The sequence below is a fragment of the Dendrobates tinctorius genome, unplaced genomic scaffold (assembly GCF_039654945.1).
Source record: "Dendrobates tinctorius isolate UK_male_01 unplaced genomic scaffold, ASM3965494v1 ptg000013l, whole genome shotgun sequence".
NCBI classification, from domain to species: Eukaryota; Metazoa; Chordata; class Amphibia; order Anura; family Dendrobatidae; genus Dendrobates; species Dendrobates tinctorius.
Window position 1 is genome coordinate 7,773,605 of NW_027361681.1, and position 20,880 is coordinate 7,794,484.

The 20,880-nt window shown below is 42.9% G+C and overlaps 1 protein-coding gene across 1 annotated transcript in view; it reads right to left on the minus strand.

Annotated features, from left to right (window-relative positions):
- LOC141069002 (G-protein coupled receptor 83-like) overlaps positions 1-20,880 on the minus strand; it is a 237,935-nt gene that overhangs the window by 22,154 nt on the left and 194,901 nt on the right. The gene's annotated exons all lie outside the window — the stretch shown is intronic.

Below are 20,880 nucleotides of genomic sequence, written 5' to 3' on the forward strand. Positions count from 1 at the left end.
TAGTCACAAACTACTTTGCCCGTTCCGACATACAGAACTTTTTTCGGCAACTACTTGATTGTTTAGTTTATGTGATATAATGTGATCTCAATAACATGGCAGCAGTCATTTTGTGCTTCAAAACTCATAAAATATTAATGAATACCATTAGGAATATTTACATCAATTATATTTAAATTCCAACAACATTTGAGAGAGGGGATATGATTATGAATGTAATGGGGTTGTCCTCCAAGCTAAGTACATTTTAATGAATACATCTTGTAGTAATAATAATTTCTACTTACCGTGGGGGACACAAAAAAGGAGTATAAGACTGTGTGCCCACGATGCGATTTTTAAGCGTTTTTGCCGTGATTTTCGGCACGAAAACGCTGCGAAAACATTTAAAAATCGGGTACAGAACGCCCCCCATGCATTCCTATGGCATTCCGTACACGCTGTGCTAATGCTGCGCTTTTTTCCACGGCGGAATCGCATCGCGGAAAAAATCGCAGCATGATCATTCTTTTGTGCGGAATCGCAAAGAATTGCCGCGATTCCGCACCCATAGGAATGCATGAGAATCGCTTACTTCCCGCATGTGACTATGCCCACCATGTGGGAAGTTAAGCGTCTCATGTGCGGTTGGTACCCACGGTGTGGAGGAGAGGAGACTGTCCTCTAGGCCCTGGGTACCATACCCCTGTAAAAAAAAGAATAAAAAATAAAAAATCGGGGTATATTTACCTTCCGAAGTCCCGCACTGCATTCCCGGGCCACAGCGTTCCCAGTAGTGCCTTGCGGCAAGGTCCTGTGATGACGTAGTCTCGCGTGACTCTAGCGGTCTCGCGAGATCGCTATAGCAACGCAAGACTACGTCATCACAGGTCTCGCAAGGCATCACTGGGAACGCTGAGGCCCGGGATGGCAGCGCGGGACATCAGAAGGTAAATATACGCCAATTTTTTATTTTTTTAGCATTTTTAACATTCTATCTTTTACTATTGATGCCGCATAGGCAGCCTCAATAGTAAAAAGCTGCTCACACTTGTTAAACACTATGTTTGACGAGTGTGACCAACCTGTCAATCACTTTCCAAGCGATGCTTCAAATCGCTTGGAAAGTGCTTGAGAAAATCGCGGCAAAATCGCGAACAGAATCGCGGCAAAAAAAACGTGCGATTTCTGGGAAGGAGTCCGGTTTTCACTGTGCGTTTTAAAACGCTACGTGGGCACATAGCCTTAAAGGGATTTTTTTTGCCTCTTGACTCAGAAGAGCATTTGTGCGGTCAGATGCTGATTGTGGAAAAGAAGCCCTAGCTCAAGATCCTCATTCACAACAAGGCTTTGTGAATACTCAACCCACACAACAGCCCTGTAATCCTGACTCCTCCACATATATATATATATATATATATATATATATATAAGCTGAAGAGCCCGGCGTTGCCTGAGCATAGTAACCGACTGTGATTAGTTATAAAAAATTATAATGATTATATTGCACATAAAAACATTTCACATCATATATTCAACACTACAGATTTGCAACACAAATTAATTAAACGATTACCCAAGTATTGATAGTATTTTATTTTCAACTCATTCAAGAGCCTTTTGATAAACAACATGTTTGGTTTTTCCTTTCGGTGCAAAGATGAACAGAGTTTTGGCAGTTCCAACTCTTGAACAGATCACGTAAAGTTGACCATGAGAAAAGCATGGAGATTGCAAATCGATCCCTACTACTTAAATTGATCCCTACTATTTTCAAGGACTGTCCCTGAGCATTGTTAATGGACATTGCAAATAGCAGTTGAACTGGAAACTGGAGGCGTTTAAAATCAAAAAACAAATCAGATGGAATGAGTGGAATTCTTGGAATGAAAATGTCCTCTCCTTTGGCACATCCTGTTTCTGAGCTGTGTATCTAACCCTATCCTGTGTGATAATGTCTGCTGAGCTGTGTACCTAATCCTGTCCTGTGTGATACTTTCTGCTGAGCTGTGTATCTAATCCTATCGTGTGTTACTGACTGCTCAGCCGTGTATCTAATCCTATCCTGTGTGATACAGACTGCTGAACAGTGTATCTAATCATATCCTGTGTGATACTGTCTACTGAGCCGTGTATCTAACCCTATCCTGTGTGATACTGCCTGCTGAGTCGTGTATCTAATCCTATCCTGTGTGATACCGTCTGCTGAGCTGTGTATCTAATCCTATCTTGTGTGATTCTAACTGCTGAGCCGTGTACCTAATCCTATCATGTGTGATACTGACTGCTCAGCCGTGTATCTAATCCTATTCTGTGTGATACTGTCTGCTGAGCCGTGTATCTAATACTATTCTGTGTGATACTGTGTGCTGAGCTGTGTATCTAATCCTATCCTGTGTGATACTGACTGCTGAGCTGTGTATCTAATCGTATCCTGTGTGATACTGACTGCTGAGCCATGTATCTAATCCTATCCTGTGTGATACTGGGCTCCCCCTGCAGTCTGTGTCAGTGGGTGGTCTGTGTTGGCATGGTAATAAATTGTGTTATTTCCAGCTTTACAGAAGGATGATAACACCATAGAAATGATAAGAATAATAGACCTCAGTTCCCACAACTGTCTACAAAGAAAACTGTTGCTGATAGCAACCAATCACAGCTCATTTTTCATCTTTTAAACAGCTCTGGGACAGCGTGTCGACTTTTGTGTTTCGACTTTTATGTGGCGAGGTTGGTGTATGTGTGGTGAAATGTGTGCTGAGGGTGGTATATGTGTTGAAGCACGGGGTAGTGTGTGGCGCTTTTTGTGTGTGTGTTCATATCCCCGTGTGTGGTGAGTATCCCATGTCAGGGCCCCACCTTAGCAACTGTACGGTATATACTCTTTGGCGCCATCGCTCTCATTCTTTCAGTCCCCCTTGTTCACATCTGACAGCTGTCAATTTGCCACCAACACTTTTGCTTTCACTTTTTCCCCATTATGTAGATAGGGGCAAAATTGGTGAATTGGAACACACGGGGTTAAAATTTCACCTCACAACATAGTCTATGACGCTCTTGGGGTCCAGATGTGTGACTGTGCAAAATTTTGTGGCTTTAGCTGCAATGGTGCAGATGCCAATCCCAGACATACACACATGCATACAAACATACACACACACACACACACATTGAGCTTTGTATATTAGATATATAGTGACAAAATCACTGGTAAAGTAATAGATGAGAGATATATTTCACTAGGAGGTAGCGACCATGCTTTTTTAGAATTTTGGGTAACTAGAGGAGGAAGACCTGTGAATGAAAATGAAATTCTCAAAGCACAATTGTTAACAATTCTGAAAAGAGGGAAGAATAGGAAGTATTTAAGGAAACCAGGATGGATGAACACAGAACTTAAGCACATGCTAAAAAGGAAGAAAGAAATGTTTTTAAAATGGAAAGAGGGAGGCATATCTAAAGAAGAATATTATGTTGTCTGCAGAACTTGCAGGTCACAAATCAGATTATCTAAAGCTGACAATTAATTGAGACTTGCAAGAGACGTCAAAAGAAGAGTTGAGCGAATTCGGTCAGTCAAATTCAAAAGTCGCCGACTTTCGCTAAAGTCGGGTTTCGCCGAATGAAACCCGACCATAGCATGAGGTCGGCCATGCGGTCACCAACCCGAGCGCCAAAGTCGGATTTCCCAGAATGCTTGCACGTGACTTTTTTCAGCCACTGAGCAAGGACGTACACTGTGGGCAATGAGATGACATGTGCAGCGAGAGAGAGAGAGATTTTGTGCACTTTAGAAAGGCGATCCGGCATGTAGGTGTGTTTACAGTCCTCCACTCCCTGCCGACTTTGCTTCCCCATTGACTTGCATTGGGTTTCGTGTTTCAGTCGGATCTTCGACTTTTCACGATAGTCTGCCGATTTCGTGTGACTCTACTTTTGAGAAAATTGGGTTTCATGAAACCCGACTCGACCCTAAAAAAGGCAAAGTCGCTCATCTCTAGTCAAAAGCAATAATAAAGGATATTGGGGATATGTCAAAAGTAAAAGAAAAGTCAAAGATGCTATAGGAATTTTACAGGATGAAAATGGTGAAATGGTAAGACAGGATGTTGAGAAGGCCAAACTTTTAAATTCCTATTTTGCATCTGTTTTCTCTCAGAAAGGAAATGTAACATCAACTGATCTTCACTGTCCTATTAAGAGAATAGAAGAATCCAGGATATCTATAAACATAAAGATAGTGAGGAAGCACTTAGCTAACATAAATGAATTCAAGTCTCCAGGTCCAGATGAATTACACACCAGAGTACTGAAGGAGATAGCAGAAGAAATTTTTGAACCCCTCTCCATAATCTTTGAAAATTCTTGGAGAGCAGGAGAAGTCCCAGAAGACTGGAGAAGATCAAATGTTGTTCCTATCTTCAAAAAGGGGAAGAAAGTGAACCCAGGCAACTATAGGCCTGTGAGTCTGACTTCTATACCAGGAAAGATCTTTGAACAAATTATTAAATAACATGTATGTAAGTACCTGGATAAGAATGAAGTGATTAAACAGAGTCAGCATGGGTTTGTAACTAATAAGTCATGTCAGACTAACTTAATTTCCTTCTATGACAGAATCACTGATTGGGTGGATCAGGGAAATGCTGTAGATATAGTATATCTTGACTTCAGCAAAGCATTTGACAAAGTATCTCACACAATCCTTATTGAAAAAATGGCTAAGTATGGAATGGACAATGCAACTGTTAGGAGGATTCATAACTGGCTTAGTGATCGGACCCAAAGAATGGTCGTAAATGGCTGCACATCCAGTTGGAAGAATGTCTCAAGTGGGGTACCACAGGGCTCTATCCTGGGCCGTGTGTTGTTAAACATCTTTATCAACGATTTAGATGAAGGAATTGAGGGTAAACTGATTAAATTTGCTGATAACGCAAAGATAGGAGGGATAGCTAATACTAGAGAAGAGAGAGAGGATTCAAAAAGATATAAATAAACTGGAGCAGTGGGAAGCAACTAACAGAATGGTTTTTAACAGGGAAAAATGCAAAGTACTACTTCTGGGCAATAAAAATGAAAAAGCATATACAGAATGGGAGGAATAGGGCTAAGCAACGGCACATGTGAAAAAGACTTAGGTATACTAATAGATTACAGACTGAATATGAGTCAACAGTGTGATACAGCAGCAAAAAAGGCAAATGCAATTCTAGGATGTATTAACAGAAGCATACAGTCTAGATCACGTGAAGTCATTATTGCCCTCAACTCCTCTTTAGTCAGACCTCATCTGGAATACTGTGTCCAGTTTTGGGTGCCACATTTTAAAAAAGACATCAACAAACTGGAGCAAGTTCAGAAAAGAGCGACCAGAATGGTGACCGGTCTGCAAACCCTGTCTTATGAGGAAAGGTTGCAGGATTTGGGAATGTTTAGCTTGAGAAGAGAAGACTGAGAGGAGACTTAATAGCTGTCTACAAATATATCAAGGGCTGTCACATTGTAGAAGGATCATCTTTATTCTCATTTGCACAAGGAAAGACAAGAAGCATTGGGATGAAACTGAGTAGGAGGAGACACAGATTAGATATTAGAAAAAACTTTTTGACAGTTAGAGTGATTAATGAGTGGAACAGGCTGCCATGAGAGGTGGTGAGTTCTCCTTCAATAGAAGTCTTCAAACAGAGGCTGGACAGACATCTGTCTGGGATGGTTTAGCGAATCCTGCTTTGAGCAGGGGGTTGATCTAGATGGCCCAGGAGGTCCCTTCCAACTCTACGATTCTAAGATTCTATGATTCTACGCCTAATGTTGTCAGAGATATAAAGCCCAGAATTTTTCCTCCAGCATGGTAATTGTTGCAAGGGTTAAGCTAAGTTATATTATGGGTTGGTTTTTATGTGGACATTCATAGATCGGGTGGGTGAATGTTCACTGTTATGAATGAGTCACCGTAGGAGGCAAAAGCAGAAATACAAGCTAAGTCCAGAAAACCAGAGAAGTTGGCAACTATCCGATTGCAGACCCCTGAACCTATCAACACAACTAGCAGTAGCCGTGGGGGGTTCCTACGATGCCCTAGACCCCTCGATCACAGCCGGAGAATTAACTAGGCCTAAAGAAAGAAAGGGGAAATCTAAACTGCCCCAGAGCAGACCCCAAAGCAATAGGCAGCCCCAACATATAATGACGGTGAAGCAAGATGAAAACACTAACACAGACAGAAAGATAGACTGAGCAAAGACGGGGCCCAAAACTACCTAGATAGGAAAGGACAGGAAGGCTGCTGTCTGCAATCTGCCAAAACTCTATCAAAGACATAAGCCAACAAGCTGATATAAAAAAGGCCCTGAAGCAGCTAGGCTTCAAAAACTAAATCAGCACTCAGGTATTTTCAGAAGACAGAGCTAAAGGAATTCACCACACCCCAGCAGGGAATGGCAGAAATCCAGAAAAACAAAGCAAAACAAAGTCAAAGCACAAATGCAAAAGGCCGAGCATTAAACTTAGCTTTAGAGGAGCAGGAATTCAGACTGGTCTCCAAGGATCCCACAGAGAAATCACCCACAGGGCAGAAGGGCGTCGGCAGCCGTATATCCAGTCAGTAACTCCACTCAGCCAGTCATCATCATCAGCCTCAGGTGTTTGATAATCAGGCTCACTACCTTTCTTTACCAGAAGAGGGAGTTCCTCGGGCCTCAGTAATGAAGGGGAAAATGAACTCACAACAGTACCTCCCCCTTGAGGAGGGGTCACCGAACCCTCAACTACGCCACCAGGGCGATCAGGGTGAGCCCGATGAAAGGCACGCACCAATCTTTTGGCATGAATATCAGAGGCAGAGACCCAGGAATTATCCTCCTGACCATAACCCTTCCACTTAACCAAATACTGGAGTCTCCGTCTAGCCAGACGGGAATCCAGTACTTTCTCTACCTCATATTCCATGTTACCTTCAACCAATACAGGGTCTGGAGGTGCCACCCCCGGAACAACAGGTTCAACAAACCTCTTCAACAAAGATTTATGGAACACATTATGGATTTTAAATGTGACAGGAAGAGCCAAACGAAAAGAGACCGGATTAATAATCTCCACAATCTTGTAAGGTCCAATAAATCTAGGCTTAGACTTAGGAGAAACCACCTTCATAGCAATATTTTTTGATGATAACCACACCATATCACCAACCTTAAACTGGGGACCAATGGTCCTATGTCGGTTGGAAAACCGCTGGGCCTTTTCCTGGGAGAGAGATAACTTATCCACCACTTGGTCCCAGAACTGGTGCATTCTCTCCACCACAGTGTCAACACCTGGGCAGGCAGAGGGCTCCACCTGCCCTGAAGAAAATCGAGGATGAAACCCAAAGTTACAAAAAAAAGGTGACATCAAAGTGGCAGAACTAGCTCTATTATTTAAAGCAAATTCGGCCAAAGGCAAAAATGAAACCCAATCATCCTGATCAGCAGAAATAAAACATCTCAAATATGACTCCAAGGTCTGGTTTGTTCTCTCTGTCTGCCCATTGGTCTGAGGGTGAAAAGCAGAGGAGAAGGACAACTGAATTCCCAGCCTGGAACAGAAAGTTCTCCAAAATCTAGACACAAACTGGACTCCTCTGTCGGATACAATGTTCTCAGGAATCCCGTGCAAATGAACCACCTGTTGTAAAAACAGGGGCACCAACTCAGAGGAAGACGGCAACTTAGGGAGTGGTACAAGATGAACCATCTTAGAGAACCTATCACAAATCACCCAAATAACAGTCATCCTTTGAGAGACAGGCATATCAGAGATGAAATCCATTGAAATATGGGTCCATGGCCTCTTGGGGACAGGCAAAGGCATCAACAACCCACTAGAGCGAGAACACGATTTAGACCGGGAGCACGTCCCACAGGACTGCACAAAATTCCTGACATCACGAGACAAGGAGGGCCACCAAAAAAACCGACTCACCAGATCTCTAGTACCAAAAATACCTGGATGACCAGCCAAAGCAGAGCAATGAACTTCAGACATCACTCTCTTCTTCCACTGGTCAGGAACATACAACTTTCCACTGGGACAACGCTCAGGTTTGTCCTCCTGGAACTCTTCCAGAGCACGTCTCAAATCGGGTGAGATGGCAGAAAGAACTACCCCTTCGCCTAAGATGGTAGCAGGCTTGGTCACCACAGGAGAATCAGCAAAGAAGCTCCTAGAGAGGGCGTCTGCCTTGACATTCTTCGTTCCAGGAAGAAAAGAAGCCACAAAATCAAAACGTGTAAAAAACAAGGCCCACCTAGCCTGTCTAGGGTTCAAGCGCTTAGTCGACTCTAGGTAAATCAAATTCTTGTGGTCAGTGAGGACCACGACTTGATGCTTAGCTCCCTCCAACCAATGTCTCCACTCCTCAAATGCCCATTTCATGGCCAACAGTTCCCTATTCCCCACATCATAGTTACGTTCAGATGGAGAGAATTTTCGGGAAAAGAAAGCACAGGGATTCATTTTAGATGTTACAGGATCCTTTTGGGACAAAACAGCTCCTGCACCAATCTCAGAAGCATCCACCTCTACCTGGAATGGAAGTGAGACATCAGGTTGCCGCAAAGCCGGGGCGGAGGTGAATCTTCGCTTCAGCTCCTGAAAGGAAGAAACAGCCTCCGGAGACCAATTTAACACATCAGCACCCTTCTTAGTCAAATCAGTCAATGGCTTGGCAATACTAGAAAATTTTGCTATAAATTTCCGATAAAAATTAGCAAAACCCAAAAACTTCTGGAGGGCCTTCAAAGAAGTGGTCTGAACCCAATCGTAAATGGCCTGTACCTTGGTCGGGTCCATTTCAATAGTTGACGGGGACAAAATAAATCCCAAAAAAGAAATCCTCTGTACTCCAAAAAGGCATTTAGATCCTTTGACATACAGGGAATTCTCCCTCAAGATCCGGAACACAGTCCGAATATGTTCCACATGAGAATCCCAATCCTTGGAGAAGATCAAAATATCATCCAGATAGATAATCAAAAATTTATCGACAAAATCTCGGAAAATATTGTTCATGAAGCACTGGAAGACAGAAGGGGCATTAGTGAGCCCAAAAGGCATCACCAGGTACTCAAAATGTCCCTCCGGAGTATTAAACGCCGTCTTCCATTCGTCCCCATGCTTAATGCAAATAAGATTATACGCCCCCCTGAGGTCAAGCTTGGTAAACCAGCAAGCACCTTTAACTCTGGAGAATAGATCAGAAATCAGGGGTAACGGATACTGATATTTAACAGTAATTTTGTTGAGGGCACGATAATCAATACAAGGTCTTAATGATCCATCCTTTTTGGCTACAAAAAAAAAACCGGCACCTAAGGGTGACGAGGATGGTCTAATATGACCCTTCTCCAACGCCTCCTTAATATAGGATGGCATAGCCTCGTGCTCGGGTACAGATAAATTGAAGAGCCGACCCTTGGGAAATTTACACCCCGAGCTCAGTTCAATTGCACAGTCATAACTCCTATGAGGAGGCAGAGACGCAGACTCATTCTCACTAAATACATCATAAAAGTCCGCCAAATAATCAGGAACATCATGCGACTGAGGAGAGGTGGAAAACACCGGAGCCTCACTAAAGGCACACCGACAACCCCAACTCACCACAGACACAGATTTCCAATCCAAAACTGGATTATGAATTTGTAACCAGGGAAACCCCAGAACAATAGTATCATGCAGATTATGCAACACCAAAAATCTGCAATTTTCTTGATGGTCTGGGGCGACCCGCATTACCACCTGGGTCCAAAACTGAGGTTTATTTTTAGCCAATGGAGTAGCATCAATACCCCTCAAAGGGATAGGCATCTGCAGAGGTGTCATCGGAAATACACAACGTTTAGCAAAATCCAAGTCCATTAGGTTTAGGGCTGCTCCCGAATCCACAAAAGCCTTGGCGGAAAATGTGGACAGGGAGCAGATCAGCGTAATAGCCAGAAGAAACTTAGGTTGAACACCCCCAACAGAAAACGTGTGTGCAAAGCGTTTCTCTCGTTTAGGACAGACAGAAATATTATGCGAGGCATCTCCACAGAAAAAACACAACTTATAACGCCTTCTGAACTCCTGACGCTGCTCTCTGGAAAAAACTCTATCACATTGCATAGGTTCAGACATTTGATCAACAGGTGGCAACACCTCTCGTGCAGCTTTGCGTTCGCGCAAACGCCGATCAACCTGAATGGCTAATGACATAGAATCGTCAAGACCAGAGGGAACAGGAAATCCCACCATAGTATCTTTTACGGCTTCTGACAAACCCTTCCGAAAGAGAGCAGCCAAGGCATTATCATTCCAGGTAGTAAGTACTGCCTACTTTCGGAATTTTTGACAGTACAATTCTGCAGAATCACGACCCTGGTTCAATGCCAGCAGGGTCTTTTCAGCCTGATCAATGGCATTAGGTTCATCATACAACAACCCCAAGGCCTGAAAAAATGCGTTCACATTAGTCAGAATAGGATCATCTGGTTTCAAAGAAAACGCCCAATCCTGGGGATCGCCACGCAGCAAAGAGATGACAATTTTAACCTGCTGCGCGGAGCTCCCTGACGAGTTAGGCTTCAAGGCAAAAAATAATTTACAATTATTTTTGAAATTCAAAAATTTAGACCGATCCCCAAAAAATACATCAGGTGTAGGAATCTTTGGTTCAGCAGCATGTGAATGAGCAAGGTAGGCGGAAATTTCCCGCACTTCTGCAGCGAGCTGCTCCACACGATCAGACAATTGCTTTAGCTCCATTGAGAGAAAAAAAAAATTCCCCCTACGGCCTCAGAGATATAGAGGAAAAAATATACACACTTTTTTTTTTTTTTTACAATTCTTTCCTGCTATTGAGTTCCCTAGGATCTGCGGTATGGCGGGTGATTCTTTTATGAATGAGTCACCATAGGAGGCAAAAGCAGAAATACAAGCTAAGTCCAGAAAACCAGAGAAGTTGGCAACTATCAGATTGCAGACCCCTGAACACAACACAACTAGCAGTAGCCGTGGGGGGTTCCTACGATGCCCTAGACCCCTCGATCACAGCCGGAGAATTAACTAGGCCTAAAGAAAGAAAGGGGAAATCTAAACTGCCCCAGAGCAGACCCCAAAGCAATAGGCAGCCCCAACATATAATAACGGTGAAGCAAGATGAAAACACTAACACAGACAGAAAGATAGACTGAGCAAAGACGGGGCCCAAAACTACCTAGATAGGAAAGGACAGGAAGGCTGCTGTCAGCAATCTGCCAAAACCCTATCAAAGACATAAGCCAACAAACTGATATGAAAAAGGCCCTGAAGCAGCTAGGCTTCAAAAACTAAATCAGCACTCAGGTATTTTCAGAAGACAGAGCTAAAGGAATTCAGCACACCCCAGCAGGGAATGGCAGAAATCCAGAAAAACAAAGCAAAACAAAGTCAAAGCACAAATGCAAAAGGCCGAGCAGCAAACTTAGCTTTAGAGGAGCAGGAATTCAGACTGGTCTCCAAGGATCCCACAGAGAAATCACCCGCAGGGCAGAAGGGCGTCGGCAGCCTTATATCCAGTCAGTAACTCCACTCAGCCAGTCATCATCATCAGCCTCAGGTGTTTGATAATCAGGCTCACTACCTTTTTTTACCAGAAGAGGGAGTTCCTCGGGCCTCAGTAATGAAGGGGAAAATGAACTCACAACAGTTCACATTATCTCCACCTACAGAGCCGGCACCACCATATGCTGACAAGACCTTGGTAATGTCACAATCATATGATCAGTCACATGGTCTGGGACTTAAATTGCTGCCTTCCAAAGGTTTCAGCGTACAGTGTGCCAGGAGAGGAAACACTCCAGGAAAGTGTTTGTGCGGTATGTTAAGGATCTGAACCGTCGACATTGTATGTCACGAACCGACACAGATAACATCCGGCAGATGACACAACAAACACAACACCGGGATGGAATGGGAAGAGGAAGGCCCTCACAGTGGGAACAAGGGATGGGGCACCTTCTGAGTTCCAACCTCTGCCTGCCCCTAAACTCCCCTAATGCCCTAAGCAGGTCCTTCCCCCCACCGAGTCACTTGCCTTTTCCTTGATTGTCACTTCACTACTCCCTGGCTAGTGCACCAGCTGGCAAGGACACTAGCGTCACCACTGCAGATGATGAACAACACAGGGAGAGGGACAACAACAAGACAGATAGGAAAAAGTGAAATAGTACTTAAAATTGTCCCTGCTGTAAAGCACCATACAGCTGAGGATAAGGCACCCTGATCACAAACTCCAAGAACACAGCAGAACCACCGTTGAAACCAGAGAGCTCTTTACTCCAGGCTTGGTCAACATAGAAAACTATCACCATCAGTCAGCTGATGGGTCATGTGACTATTTAAAGGATGGTGGAAGTGGTCACCACCCACATCAGCTGACTAGCAACAAAACAGCTGCCAGCAAGGAAAACAGACACTAACCCTTGCTGGCCCGAAAAGGAAAAAAGCTACATTTAAATTATAGCGGAAGCAGAGCTGCCACAAATCCAAAAATGAATCGTGACATTGTACCCGTGAGCTGGTTGAACCCTGCTAGGAACAGGATGCTGTTTTCTTTTTGTTCTACTTCGCTGTTTTGGCCCAGAGGGCCATGTTTATTTTTCCCAGCTTAATTTATTGTGCCTTCAATAAACCAAGCACATTCTTAAAGACAGTGTTTCATTTATACCTTTTATACCTCTGTGTCCAGCCGAGTAAGCCTCTCTACCACAATATACAGTGGGGCAAAAAAGTATTTAGTCAGTCAGCAATAGTGCAAGTTCCACCACTTAAAAAGATGAGAGGCGTCTGTAATTTACATCATAGGTAGACCTCAACTATGGGAGACAAACTGAGAAAAAAAAATCCAGAAAATCACATTGTCTGTTTTTTTTTTATTTTATTTGCATATTATGGTGGAAAATAAGTATTTGGTCAGAAACAAGCAATCAAGATTTCTGGCTCTCACAGACCTGTAACTTCTTCTTTAAGAGTCTCCTCTTTCCTCCACTCATTACCTGTAGTAATGGCACCTGTTTAAACTTGTTATCAGTATAAAAAGACACCTGTGCACACCCTCAAACAGTCTGACTCCAAACTCCACTATGGTGAAGACCAAAGAGCTGTCAAAGGACACCAGAAACAAAATTGTAGCCCTGCACCAGGCTGGGAAGACTGAATCTGCAATAGCCAACCAGCTTGGAGTGAAGAAATCAACTGTGGGAGCAATAATTAGAAAATGGAAGACATACAAGACCACTGATAATCTCCCTCGATCTGGTGCTCCACGCAAAATCCCACCCCGTGGGGTCAGAATGATCACAAGAACGGTGAGCAAAAATCCCAGAACCACGCGGGGGGACCTAGTGAATGAACTGCAGAGAGCTGGGACCAATGTAACAAGGCCTACCATAAGTAACACACTACGCCACCATGGACTCAGATCCTGCAGTGCCAGACGTGTCCCACTGCTTAAGCCTGTACATGTCCGGGCCCGTCTGAAGTTTGCTAGAGAGCATTTGGATGATCCAGAGGAGTTTTGGGAGAATGTCCTATGGTCTGATGAAACCAAACTGGAACTGTTTGGTAGAAACACAACTTGTCGTGTTTGGAGGAAAAAGAATACTGAGTTGCATCCATCAAACACCATACCTACTGTAAAGCATGGTGGTGGAAACATCATGCTTTGGGGCTGTTTCTCTGCAAAGGGGCCAGGACGACTGATCCGGGTACATGAAAGAATGAATGGGGCCATGTATCGTGAGATTTTGAGTGCAAACCTCCTTCCATCAGCAAGGGCATTGAAGATGAAACGTGGCTGGGTCTTTCAACATGACAATGATCCAAAGCACACCGCCAGGGCAATGAAGGAGTGGCTTCATAAGAAGCATTTCAAGGTCCTGGAGTGGCCTAGCCAGTCTCCAGATCTCAACCCTATAGAAAACCTTTGGAGGGAGTTGAAAGTCCGTGTTGCCAAGCGAAAAGCCAAAAACATCACTGCTCTAGAGGAGATCTGCATGGAGGAATGGGCCAACATACCAACAACAGTGTGTGGCAACCTTGTGAAGACTTACAGAAAACGTTTGACCTCTGTCATTGCCAACAAAGGATATATCACAAAGTATTGAGATGAAATTTTGTTTCTGACCAAATACTTATTTTCCACCATAATATGCAAATAAAATGAAAAAAAACAGACAATGTGATTTTCTGGATTTTTTTTTCTCAGTTTGTCTCCCATAGTTGAGGTCTACCTATGATGTAAATTACAGACGCCTCTCATCTTTTTAAGTGGTGGAACTTGCACTATTGCTGACTGACTAAATACATTTTTGCCCCACTGTATATACTGTATATGAATGTGATTACAATCTGCTGATATATATGTATACACTGTATGTATGAATATATAGATTATTATTATTTATTATTATTATATTGCTATTTATTCCATGGCGCTTTACATGTGAGGAGGGGTATACATAATAAAAACAAGTACAGTAATCTGAAACGATACAACTCACGGCTGGTACAGGAGGAGAGAGGACCTGCCGGCGAGGGCTCACAATCTACAAGGGATGGGTGAGGATACAGTAGGCGAGGGTAGAGCTAGATAAATAGAGATAGATAAATGTATACATAGGTGGAGATGAATTAGAGGAGTAGGGATTACATTGCTGTTATATATATATACATTACATGACTGGGTATAGATTTTTTTAATAACGTGTTATTTATAATGTGACATAATTTAGACAAAATCTAAACATGGAGGTATATACCTTTTACATGATTTGTACAATATGGAGGAACATAGTCTGAGTAAGGCCTGTTTCACACTTGCTTTTTTTTGCAGCGCGTTTTTCCCGCAAAAAAACGCATTGAAAAACGCATACAAAAGCATACAACTGCTGCGTTTTTTTCAAGCATTTTTATGAGCATGCATGAAAAAAACACAGCGTTTTTATGCGTTTGTATGCGTTTGTAGTGCGTTTTTACCGCGTTTGCGTTTTTTTCCAACATTAGGTGGCCCCTCACACTAACCCAAACCATGACTTTACTAACCCTAACCCTGACCCTAACCCTAACCCTGACCCTAACCCTAACCCTTAACCAAACCATACTTAACCCTAACCCTGACCCTAACCCTTAACCAAACCATACTTAACCCTAACCCAAACCCTAACCCTGACCCTAACCCTAACCCTAACCCTAACCCTTAACCAAACCATACTTAACCCTAACCCTGACCCTAACCCTTAACCAAACCATACTTAACCCTAACTAACCCTAACCCTAACCCTGACCCTAACCCAACCCTAACCCTAACCCTAACCCTGACCCTAACCCTTAACCAAACCATACTTAACCCTAACCCTGACCCTAACCCTGACCCTAACCCTGACCCTAACCCTGACCCTAACCCTTAACCAAACCATACTTAACCCTAACCCTGACCCTAACCCTGACCCTAACCCTAACCCTGACCCTAACCCTAACCCTGACCCTAACCCTTAACCAAACCATACTTAACCCTAACCCAAACCCTAACTAACCTTAACCCTAACCCTGACCCTAACCCTGACCCTGACCCTAACCCTTAACCAAACCATACTTAACCCTAACCCTAACCCTGACCCTAACCCTAACCCTAACCCTGACCCTAACCCTTAACCAAACCATACTTAACCCTAACCCTGACCCTAACCCTGACCCTAACCCTAACCCTGACCCTAACCCTTAACCAAACCATACTTAACCCTGACCCTAACCCTAACCCTAACCCTAACCCTGACCCTAACCCTAACCCTAAACCCCCTTAACTAACCCTAACTTTACCCAAACCCCTAAATTCCATTGTCTAAACTAATGGTAAAAAAAAAACGCATGTGCAAAAAAACGCATACATAAGCATGCCAATGCGCACATATGCTCACCATAGACTTATAATGGGTGTCTTGCTGTAAAAAAACGCATTGCGCGCGCATGCGTTTTTATGAGGCAAATCGGACGCACAAAAAATGCAACAAGTTGCATTTTGTGCGCCCGAGCGCATACCGCAAAAAAACGCATGCGCGGTAAAATGCGTACAAACGCATGTGTATGCGCACATAAGCGCATCCCATGCAAAGTATAGGAAAAAAAAACGCATGCGCTATTTAGCGCTAAATTACCGCGAAAAAAAACGCAAATGTGAAACCAGCCTAACTGCTGCTGTTTGTGTATGTATATACGTACACAATATACAAGTGCTTCTCATTAAATTAGAATATCATCAAAAAGTGAATTTATTTCAGTTGTTCAATACAAAAAGTGAAACTTGTATATTATATAGCGTCATTACACACAGAGTGATCTATATCACGTGTTTATTTCTGGTAATGTTGATGATTATGGCTTACAGCCAATAAAACCCCAAAAGTCATGATCTCAGTAAATTAGAATAATTAACAAATAACACCTGCAAAGGCTTCCTAAGCATTTAAAAATGCCCCTTTGTCTGTTTCAGTAGGATCCACAATCATGGGGAAGACTGCTGATATGACAGATGTCCAGATGGTAGTCATTGACACACTCCACAAGGAGGGTAAGCCACTAAAGGTCTTTGCTAAAGAAGCTGGCTGTTCACAAATTGTGGTAGAAAAAGGTGCACAAGCAACCTGGATAATCGCAGCCTTGAAAGGATTGCTAAGAAAAGCCCATTCAAAAATTTGGGTGAGATTCACAAGGAGTGGACTGCTGCTGCAGTCATTGCTTCAAGAGCCACCACACATAGATGTATCCAGGACATGGGCTACAAGTGTCGCATTCCTTGTGTCAAGCCACTCATGACCAATAGACAATGCCAGAAGCATCTCAACTAGGCCAAGGAGAAAAAGAACTGGACTGTTACACAGTGGTCAAAGGTTTTGTTTTCAGATGAAAGTAAATTTTTCATTTCACTTGGAAATCAAGGTCCCAGAGTCTGGAGGAATAGTGGAGAGACAGACAATCCAAGCTGCTTGAGGTCTAGTGTGATGTTTCCACAATCAGTGATGGTTTGGGGAGCCATGTCATCTGCTGGTGTAGCTCCACTGTGTTTTATCAAGACCAAAGTCAGCGCAGCCGTCTACCAGGAAATTTTAGACCACTTCATGCTTCCCTCTGCCGACAAGCTTTTTGGAGATGGAAATTTCTTTCTCCAGCAGGATTTGGCACCTGTCCACACTGCCAAAAGTACCAATACCTGGTTTACAAACAACAGTATAATTGCGCTTGATTGGCCAGCAAACTCGCCTGACCTCAACCTCAGAGAATCTATGGGGTATTGTCAAGAGGAAGATGAGACAACAGACTGAACAATGCAGATGAGCTGAAGGCTGCTATGAAAGCAACCTGGGCTTCCATAACAACTCAGCAGGGCCACATGCTGATTGCCTCCATGCCACACTGCATTGTTGCAGTAATTGATGCAAAAGGAGCCCCGACCAAGTACTGAGTACATTTACTATACATATGTTTCAGTAGGCCAACATTTCAGATTTTAAAATTATAACACCAGCTTGAAAAATTAAGTATTCTAATTTTTTGAGATATTGACTTTTGGGTTTTCATTGGTTGTAAGCCATAATCATCAACATTCACAGAAATAAACACGTGAAATAGATCACTCTGTTTGTAATGACTCTATGTAATATATGAGTTTCACTTTTTGTATTGATGAATTGAAATAAATTAACTTTTTGATGATATTCTAATTTAGTGAGACACACTTGTACATCTTGGCATGCTAGCAATGAAGTTATTTATGGTTGTCTGAGAAATATTTTGCCATGTTGAATGCAATTGTGCAAGGAAATACTCAAGATTAACTGCTGCCCGCTCCTTTTGCAATTGCCAACCAATAACATCCATGTCAGGCCATTGTAGCACGTTTAGGCAATGCAGGTTACTCCAGCTGCATGAGAAAAATACATCCTGACATTGTCTTGTTGAAAAATAGCTCTTAGGGTACGTGCACACACTGCGGATTCTGCTGCGGATTGATCCGCGTGGATTTAGCAAAATCGGTAGGTAAATCCGCAGGTCAAAAGACCTGCGGTTTATCTGCGGATTAGCCTGCGGTTTTTCACCACTACAATGGAGGAGATGGTAAACCGCAGCGGAATCAGCAGAAAGAATTGACATGTCAAATCCTTCTGCGGATTAGAAACCGCAGCAAATCCGCACGGAAAAATCCGCACCGTCTGCCCTGCGGTTTCTGTTGTGAGCTCATCTGTTCATTCACCTTTTGTGTCCGAGGATCTCCCTCTTCTGGTGAAGGAAGGTAGCGAGGCTGATGAAAGAAACCAAACACCTGATCAGGTGGATTGTGACTGGGTAACGGGAACTTCAGACTAGATATAAGGCAGCCGACGCCCTTCTGAGTGGCTGGTGATTTCTCTGCTGGATTCTTGGAGACCAGTCTGATTCCTGCTTCCCAAAGATAAGTTTTTGCTCTGCTATTGAACTTATTAGTTTTGGTTTTGTTTTCATTGTTTTCTGAGTTCAGCCATCCCCGGCTGGGGGTGTGCTGGATTCTTTTTCCTTGATCAGTGTTCTCTTTTGCTCTGTTTTCAGAATATTCTGAGTGCTGATATAGGGTTTGAAGTCTAGTGACTTCAGGGTCCTCTCTGCTTATCAGTTGTGTTGGTAATATTTTTAGCAGGGTTTTCTCGGATTGCAGACAGCAGCTTTTCTGTCCTGTCCTTTTTAGTTCGCTTGGGCCCCATCGTTTGCTCAACCTATCTTTCTATCTGTGTTAGTGTTTTCATCTTGCTTCACCGTCATTATATGTTGGGGGCTGCCTATTGCTTTGGGGTCTGCTCTGGGGCAGTCAGTTTTTCCCTTTTCTCTCTTTAGGCTTATGTAGATCTCCGGCTGTGACGAGGTGTCTAGGATCACCGTAGGAACACTCCACGGCTACTGCTAGTTGTGTGATAGGATTAGGGGTCTGCAATCTGCTAGTTTCCAACCTCTCTGATTTTCTGGGCTGAGCTTGTGTTTTGTTTTTTCCTCCTCGGTGACTCAATCATAACAGGTTTCCATTTCCCATAGGATATTATGGTACTGTACACTGCAGCAGAAACTGCTGCGGATCCACAGGGCCAAAACCGCTGCGGATCCACAGCAGAATCCGCTGCGTGTGCACACAGCCTTAGGGTACTTCTGTAGGAATGAGTGTACCACTGGTTCCATGACAAAATTAATATAATGCTGTTGCCTAGAATATAGAAAGACAAGATGGGTCCAGCTAATTTATGTTATGCATAATCTTAGGAATAGAACTGGTGTGACATTCCCTCATAAAGGACTTTTTCTTAATGTCAAAGTATCACTCTCAAAGGCTATCATGGTCCACAGCAAGGCAGCAATGGAGGCTGGAATAGAGATTGATTCCCTCCAGTGATGAGTCCAGCTTAAGTCTTGGACGCAATGATTGCCGGTCTTAATAATGGTGTGTGCACCAGAAATACAATTTTAATCCACAAATAGGATGGCAAAGATTTTCTGTATGTTCTGCACTTTATATGCCATAGTATACATTCTGGCATTATTAATGGTAAATGTATTGGTCATATGTGATCTTACCTCTTTCTGCTAGGCTTCACACAAATTATGGTGTATAAATGGTGAGAACAATTAGACTCTTCAACAAATTTTCATTCAACTGAGGTTAATTACATTTCTAAGACCATAAGAGAGCAGAATATTACCATATCGCTAAATCATTAGTTCTAGTTTTTAAAGCTGGAGATGTGGGGCAATGGAATTAATAAAATACACAATTCATGGTTACAAAGTGAAATATGCAAAAACCTTCCACACAATTATTGGGAATTATTATGACAAACTATCATTATATGGTCTAAAGTACATAATAAATAACTAAGTAAATACATTTATTGCAATTTCAAGTTGGGCGCTTTGTTTTGCCTGCCATTTGTAATGTAGTTTCGGAGAGTCTCTTGAAAGTCCAGCCGTAGTCTCCTGCTGAAGCCCTGCTATGTTTAGCACAGGCGATTGAACTACCGCAGCTTTAAGTTCCTAGCAGGACTATTGAAGCCAGTAAAAAGTAAAAAAAATTAAAAAAATAAATAAAAAGACCCCACAAAAGGTCAAATCACCTCCATTTTGACCCATTGGAAATAGAACTATAAAAAATTCACATACCATATATACTCAAGTATAAGCCGCCTCGAGTATAAGCCGAAGCACCTAATTTTGCCACGATAAACTGGGTCAACTTAATAATAATAATAATAATAATAATACATTTTATTTCTATAGCGCCGACATATTCCGTAGCACTTTACATTTCAGAGGGGACTTGTACAGACAATAGACATTACAGCATAACAATAATCACATAGATCATAACAGATACCAAGAGGAATGAGGGCCCTGCTCGCAAGCTTACTGTCTATGAGGAAAGAGGGAGACACGAAAGGTGGGTGGTAACAATTGACCTGATTGCTTGGACCAGCCATAATGTTAAGTGTGTAACAGTACAGACACAGAGGGCTAATGGATGCATAAAGCTTGTGGGAACATGATGCGGGGAACCTGGTAATGGTAAAACTTTTGGCTGTGCCACACAGGGATTGATTGACTCGAGTATAAGCCAGGTATGCATTGTCCTCTCATCCTGGTATGCATGACTCCCCCGTCCCTATCCTTGTATGCATGGCTCCTCCCATATACAGAGTAGTATAAAGAGTATATACAAAGGGTTATACACAGTATACAGCTGATTCCACCGCACAGTATATACTAGTATATACTATGCTAGTTGCGCTTTGACCTGCGCTGCGCACTTTTGACCGTGCGCACCAAAATCCG